This window comes from Hipposideros armiger, unplaced genomic scaffold (genome assembly GCF_001890085.2).
Source record: "Hipposideros armiger isolate ML-2016 unplaced genomic scaffold, ASM189008v1 scaffold_623, whole genome shotgun sequence".
Lineage (NCBI taxonomy): Eukaryota > Metazoa > Chordata > Mammalia > Chiroptera > Hipposideridae > Hipposideros > Hipposideros armiger.
In genome coordinates, this window is record NW_017731973.1 from 130640 (window position 1) to 138864 (window position 8225).

An 8225-nucleotide genomic window follows, 5' to 3' on the forward strand; every position below is an offset into this window, starting at 1 on the left:
TCTCAGCCTGTCCCAATCAGCTGCTCGCAGGTCAGGCCGAGCAGCCCGACAGCCAATTGCCACCCAGGCAACTCTGCATGCCCAGTGCAGAAATCAGAGACCTAAGGCGAGTCGCGCACTCCCGGGTCTCAATAAGCAGTCTGTTGTCGTCGGAGTGCACCTGCCAGGCGTTTCCCTGGCTACGCAGCACAAACAGTATGGAGGGTGGGATCCAAGGCTGCATGCGCACGCAAGCAGGCACACACGCATTCCTGCGCTAATTCCAGCAGACCAATGCAGTCCCAGACCTGAGCCTCTGTGGGAGGGCCCAGCCCTGATAAAATGGCGCCCTCCTGTGCACTATTCATGTGCAAGCTCCCCACACCAGGGGAACAAGGGTCCCGAAAACCTCCAGCTCCCGCACCAAAGGCACTCAGCTCAGTCCTTCCCACAGGCTGCTGGGCCCTGCTCACAAAGCTACTCCCTCCTCCAGGAACCAGGTGAGTGCTCACCAGTGAGCGAGTCGGTTTGCCGGCTCCACTGGTTCTCCAGCCGCCCCCAGCCTCACCAATTTGAGCAAAGAGAGTCCTCACTATTTTCTACTTCCAGCTATCGTAGAACTCCTCGTCCCGGCAACGTAACTCTGGGGTGGTGAGCGCGGTGTAGGGCCAGAGGGTCTCTCCCCCAGCCGGAGAAGCCTCCCTACCACTGAGGTGTCCCTCATGGGGTTCGCCCTCTCTCGTCTCTGCCCTTCCTACCAGACTCGATGTGGCCTCCTCTTTAAGTCCTTTGTTTAGAGGTTCTGTTCATCTAGTGTCCAGGGAACTTCCAAGGTTGAATAGCTTATAAATTGTTTGTACTTTTGGTGTGATCCTGGGAGGCAGTCGGCACAGCGTCTGTCTATTCCACCATCTCACCGGAAGTCGTGCAGTTTTCTTTATGGGACATTTTTTTAATGACAAATTCAACTTCTTTAATAGATATGAGACTATATTCACATCAGGAGCAGGAGTAGAGTCAGGCAAAGGGGCGCTTCCTTTCAGGGTTGTGCAAGTCTTGGAGAGGGCTTAGCTCAGGGATGTCAGGCCATTAATACTTTCAGCAGGTGGAAGTGAGTGTTTTAGTTCTGAGTGGTGAATGTTAGAGTCATATCATAACATCTACTGCACTGTTTGATGCACTTTAATACATTTCATAGCATTATATGGATACTCTTAATTACCTGTATTTATGAGAACCTTGGCATATAGTTTGCAAGAGTGATTTCAGGGTAAACGCAACTGTACTGCAGTCAAGATTCTGGTCCCAAGAGTAGCCAAAGCTGGGATACAACAACTTTCTCCCCAATTACAGTTAATGTGATCTAAACATTAACAGAACTTATAATCAGGGCCTTGAGGCTATGGGACATAGTGCAGGTTCATTTTCTTCGGATTGGGATCAAGGTCCTGGTGTTGCTAGAGGGTTTCAGTCTGGGTGGGGATATTGGGGAAATAGAGGTTGCTAGAAATAAACAGAACTGCCTCTGTACCTTTTTCTGGGTCCCGTCCTTCTGTGAGCTCTTGGATATAGTGTTTTTAGGCAATGGGCTCTTTTCTCCACTTCTTCCGTAGAGGCTAGTGACTTTCATTTCCGTTTCATGGTACAAAGAGGAGCAGAAGAAAACAGATTGCATATCATAGTGCTAAATTTGAAAGTGATAGAGGATATTTTGAGAGGACACCCTTCAGCAGCTTGTATCTACTGCTGCCTAAAGTAAAAGGGGCATTTCCTACATAAAGATATCATTTTAATTTCAACAAAAAGAAAACCATTTTTTAAGATAAATTCAGACAAGATGTAGTATATAATGAAAAGTTTAAGTAATTCTGTTTCCCTCTTGCCATGCTCTGAACTGAGAGATCTTAAAATTACATCTCTAAAGTAACCCTCCCTCCTTTAGTTCTGATCCTAGTTGGATTCTTGGCCCCAAAGGTGGGACTGCTTAGTTTTTGCATACATAGAGGTCCAGTCTATCTCATGTACTCTCTTGAGTCAGGGTAGATTCATGGAGTCCTTGACCCATAGCATACAGCTCAGCATCGAGTCAGCCTTTTCTTCTGCTTCCTGATGGATTCCTCCCATGTCTAAATGCCTATTTTGATATAGTTGTGCTCTTGTCTTGTGCTTGCCTCTTGATTCTAGGCCTGGTGATGGATAGAATCCTTGCTAGGTTCTGCTTTAGTTCTCCTACACACTGCCCTGCCTGCCCTCCTCCTATTCCCCAGCCACTGCTGGACTTCCCTGATGTCAGTGACGTATTGCTTAACTGTTCCTCTGCCAGTTTTCTGCTGATTCTTCACCTGGATGCCCAGACATTCTCCTTGCACCTACAGCAGCATGATATAGCAGTTAAGGGTACTGGCTCTAGTGCCAGATTCTCTAGATTTGAATCTGCTACTAAGTTGCTATGTGACCCTTGGCAAGTTACTGAACATTTTTGAACCTCATTTTTACCTCTTATCTTTAAAGCATAATAACGGTATCTACCTTATGAGGCTGTTGTGAAAAGTACTTATCAGATTATCTGGCATATTCTTTTTGAGTACTCAGTAAACTTTGGCTATTACACTGGGAACTTCCTGGAGTACCTCTTATGCTCAGGTGTTTTTGTCTCATCTTCTTTTCCCAATTCTCTCACCTGATGCACCTAATTCTGTCACTGTTACTGGACAAGGCCACCCCTTTCTTTCTTGCTCAAGGGACGAGAGAATAAATGAAAGAAAAAAGGTCTAACCTAGTCTCTTGCTTGGTTGTGAGCACCTGACAAAGCTGTGATTCTGGGCAAAGTGACTTTTCTCCTCAATTTGGGGAGAGGAAAGCCTGCTTCTTCTGAAAATTGGAATGACTTCTCTAGAAGGAACGAAAAAGAAAGATCTCATTTTGCCCATGCTAAACATCTTTTGAATTTCAGTAATAAGGCAGAGGGAGGGAGAAAACCCATGAACTCTCCACTTGATACTTGGTAAATACTATTTTGGGTATTAGGGCAAATGGGATGAAAAAAAGAACCTGGTTTAGTTGTAAAAAGTAAGTGCAAGACAAGCCCATGAAAAAGAGCTTGCTCATAGGCTAGGCCCAGGATTCATTAACAGAAGGCTCTCACCATGGAACCACCTGGCCCAGAAACCTATTATGAGTCCTGCTTGTGGATTCCTTCTGGAGTGCTCCTGGGCTCTAGGTAAAATGGTATGCCAGAGGCAAGCCCACTGGGAGTCTTTTCTCACTGTTGCCTGGAAATCCTGCTTGCCCAGGCAGAGATGTCCTAGCACATAGGCCCACACTTTAGGGATGAGTTAAAGTCTCAAAATAGCTTCTGCTTCAGTCTTAAAGCTATTGTCTGAAATTTCCACCATTAATTATTTCTTAGGGGGTTTTTGGATACTTAACTCTTTTTAGCCTGATTAAGCCAATATATTATTTGGGAGTGATACATATAAATAGGGATTATTTAGTGACTAATTCACTAGCATACACTGACTCACCAGCAGAGAGGGGGTATCTGTGAGACCCACACTGAAGTTGGACCGGAGATAGATAAGGTTTGATGCAGAGTTGGGAGAAGGGAGGTAGGGAGAATCAGGCAGGGACAGTTTTGACATGTGGGCTCAGGAAATGGAAGCTCATTTTAGCATCTGATGAGCAGAACATAATTAGGGACATTAAATCTGCTGGGGTAAAAAAGAAAAAAAAACATGATACCTTCCAAAGATAAATTGAAATAATCCTTGGATTATTCACAGTTTTAGATGAGCTGTACATTGGCTGTGCCTTCTTTGGTCATGAGCCGAGGAAGTGGAGTCTATCACTGAGCAGAGCTGCTCAGGGAGCCAGTAACTACTGTAAGAAGTGCTTGGGATTCCCTGCATCTGTCTGCTCTTCAACTGAACTCCAGACAGAACAGAACTCTCTCCCCCACCTACTCAGATCTTGCCTTGTCTTTGTGGTACAGCTCAGCAACTCCCTCTTCCTTGAGACCTTTCCTGTTCACCCCATCTATAGTGCTCTTTTCTACTGTGCACTCCATACTGGGTGTAGATGGGTATTTGATGTTAGAGTATCTTTTCACGTATTCATGTCCTGTCTCTCTGCTTGGAGGAGAAGCCCTTGAAGGACAGGGCCCATTGCTCATTCATGTTTCTAGCCCCACAGCATCTACTGGAGTTGGCTCTCAGTAAATGCTTGAGATGTTGTCTAGGCAAATCTGCAGTATCACCGTTGCCTCGGAAAATACACACAGGGCTTTCCTTTTTTTAACATTTATATTTATTATAAATTAAACACACAATATATGACAACATTGCCATTGCAAAATTTCAAATAATGCAGATGGGGTTAAATTCCCTTTGACCTTGACCACCCTCCACATCTTAGTTCTCTTTCTAGAGATAATCACAGTTCAAGTTTGGTGAGTGTCCCTCCAAACATTTCCCTCTGCATTCACATACGTGGAGATTAATAGATTTGTATGTGTTTTCATACAAATGGGTGTCATACCATATTATTTCACAGCTTGCTTTTTTTTTAAGTTTAATGACATATCTTGGGGATCTTCTTAGGTTGGTCATACAGATTTACTTCATTGTTTTAAACTGATGCATTATATTTCATAAAATGGATATATTGATCCTCTATAAATGTGCATTTCATTTTTTTCTTAATGTTGGGCTTAATTATTACAAACAGAAGTATAGATCTATATACACAGCTTCTTGAGCACACATCCGAGTGTTTCTCTAGAGAAAATATTAAAAAGTGGAATCACTGGGCCATAGGGTGTATGTGTTTTTTGGTTTTGTCTTTTAAATAAAGGCTTCCAGTTTAGATCCGGCGGGCCTTTCTAACCTATGTGGAAGCAGCTGGGAGAGTGTCTCTCCCTAAGACACACTACTTACAGCATCAATGGGATTATTTTCAAAAAACTCTTGTCAACAAGGAGATAGTAAACAATGTATACAAGTCGTTTCCTGAGCTTTATGGATATTGTTTGGAAACTTCTAAACTGTGATTTCACTGTCATAGTACAGCCCTAGGTGGAATTCAGAGTGGCTTTGGGAGTTGTAAAGCAACATAGCAGCTACGCCAGTAGCAGGCAAGGTGGGGCCGCTACCTAAGGAAATTTCTTATGGGCTGTACTATCACGGGGATCTGATTTCTCCACTCTGTGCTCCAGAAAGCCACTGGCAAACAGGTGTTGCTAGCCTGTTAAGAAGTTAGTGAATGTGTTTATAATGTTTAGGGATGCACGTCTCTGCACTTGGAAAAAACCTAACCTTCGGAAAAGCCTAACCTTGCTCTCAGTGGGATGGAAAGCCACATTGGAATACAAAGACTAGCCCACAGCACTGAACATTCAGCAGTGGTTTAAAAATAAATCCAGTTCACTAAAACAATTATAAAATTAAAATTTGAGGCAATCTTGGAAATGTGAATATGTGCTAGGTTTTAGATGATACCAAGGAATTGTTAATTTTTGGTGTGTGGTGTGATAATGCCATTTGAGATGTGTAATAAAAATGTCTATACTATTGAGAGATGCATACTGAAGTATGTAGAGGCTGAAGGACATGTTTGAGGCTTATTTTAAAATTCTTTAAAAACTAAAGAAAAAGAGATAGCTAAAGTGAGGGTTGCAACATTTTGTTACTTGTTATGGATAATAGATCTATATGGGATTCATTATATTATTCTACATTTTTGTATGTTTGAAAGTGTTCAAAATGCATGGTTATAAAGTAGCCATGATAAAGAGCCTCTTGGAGAAAAGGCACATCCAAAGCAACCTACCAAAGGAGACTATAGATTCAGCCTTTGAGATAATTTTTAATGTACAGTTAGATATTCTATTCTCTGATGAGATTAAATTTAGGTAAGCCAAAAAGACTGGGGGAGGGATGAGATGACCTCTGAAGGTGTATTCTGATATTGCTATTCCATGGTACTCTAGGGACAGGTATCTGTATGCAAACCTAAGGTAAGAAAATCTGAATTCTTACAGATGTAACATTTAGGGCATTTTTCATTTTATTTATTTATTTATTTATTCAACTTCCAGTATCATTTATTTTTCCTAGAATCTGGATACAATTAACTGTAGCAAGACAGTGCTCAACACTGTTTAAGCCTCATTTTAAGTTCTTTGAACTACCTCAGTATTTGTAAAAGTGAGAATTCACATTCCAGTAATTGGAAAACTAAAATTTGGCATACCAACAAATTGAATCATTATTAATGTATTATTAATGTAACGATACAAAATTTTATATGCAACATGTGGACTTTAATATCACAGAATTTGGCCTTTGTAAATTAGCTTACACATCAACAAAGTTATTTTTGCTTCTCCATCCTAACCTATGAAGTGCTGCACCAACAGACCCCCTCCCATAGATTTTTACTATGTTAAAGGATGATTCCTTCCCTTAAGACAAGGTGAAAAAATCCAAAGTTCCCACACAGAAAAAAACGTTAACTGAAAATTATCAAATTTTAAAGTTTCAGCACATGTAACACCAGAAATAGGTTATGGGCAACGCTTTAAGTCTCTTGAGTAAGTAGTACTACAGGAAGTAAGAGTGTTGACCAAAAGAAAATACAGATTTCTCATTAAACTTTGTTTTAATGGATCTCAAAATTCTGTGACAGGTTTTTGGTCAAGTTGTTTCCATTAAAAAGTACTGATTTTGGGCCAGCTGAGTGGCGCATTTGTTAAGAACTGGCTTGGGATGCCAGAGAGCCCCAGTTCGGATCCCACATATGAGGGCCAGTGACACTGCCCTCCACAGCTAAGATGCTGAACAACAGCTCAACCTGGAGCTGGGTTGCTGTGAGTCGTCAGCGATGGCGTAGGCTGCAGCCCTTGTAGCAGTGGGTTGCCATGGTCTAACATGTGTAGCCAGCAGCCAGCGTGAGCGGCCCTCAAGCCGCCATGAGTAGCCGTCCAGAAGCCAGCGACTGATCTGCCTCGTCCGGGAAGAGTGCAATGATGGTGCCAACTAGGGCCAGTGAAGCAACATCCTCCACAACTAGACTGAAGAACAGAAAGACAGCAACTTGTCTGTTCCTCTTCCCCCAATTCCCCAGTGCTGTTCCCATCCCCCAATTCCCCAATAAAAAAGAAGAAAATCTTTTAAAAACCCCAAAAAACTGAAGATAAATTGTTTAAAAAAGTACGGATTTTAAAAACTAATAACTTAAAAACTGCCATACTCACAAAAAACAAATGGTCCACAAAACATTCTCCTTTCCCTCTGAAGGTTTTACAATGCATTGTAATCATTAATCAGTCTTCTATTAAACTTAAATTGCCAATTGAGACAAACAGTTCAAGACTGTTCTTCCACCACTGATTAAGGTATTGGTGATAATATTAATTTAGCCTTCTGAGCCTTCTGGGAAGACTTGGTGACCTTGCCAGCTCCATCTGCCTTCTTGTCCACTGCTTTGATGACACAACAATTGTCTATCTCATGTCACCAACAGCACAATGGCCCAGATGAGGGTAGTCAGAGAAGCTCTCAATACACATGGGCTTTCCAGGAACCATATCAGCCATGGAACCATCACCAGATTTCACCAGATTTCAAACTTTGGGCCACTTTCCACCTATTTCCCAGAACGACAATCAATCTTCTTCAGCTCAGCAAATCGGTAAGCAGTGTGAGCTGTGTGTCAATCTAGCACAGGTGCATATCTGGCACTGATTTGGCCTGGATGGTTCAGGATAATCACTTGAGCCATGAAGCCAGCAGCTGCCATTGGTGGGTCATTTTTGCTCTCACCAGCCACAGTGCCATGATGAACATCTTTGACAGACACATTCTTGACATTGAAGCCCACATTGTCTCCAAGAAGAGCTTTACTCTAAGCTTCATGGGGCTTTCAACAGACATTAGTTCAGTTGTAACACTGACTGGAGCAAAAGTGACCACCATGCTGGGTTTGAGAACACCACTCTCCACTCGGCCCATGGGGACAGTACCAAAACCACCAATTTTGTAGATATCCCAGAGGGGCAGATGTGAAGGCTTGTCAGTTGGACAAGTTGGTGGCAGGATGCAATCCAGTACTTCAAGCAGCATGGTTCCAGTGGTATTGCCATCTTTACGGGTGATTTTCCATCCCTTGAACCAAGGCATGTCAGCATTTGGTTCCCGCATGTTGTCACCATTCCAACCAGAAATTGGCACAAATACTACTGTGTCAGC

At 42.6% G+C, this 8225-nt stretch overlaps 1 pseudogene; it reads right to left on the reverse strand.

The window, feature by feature from the left end:
- Window positions 1-7480: 7480 nt before the first annotated feature.
- On the reverse strand, window positions 7481-8225 carry LOC109372311 (elongation factor 1-alpha 1 pseudogene; annotated as a pseudogene).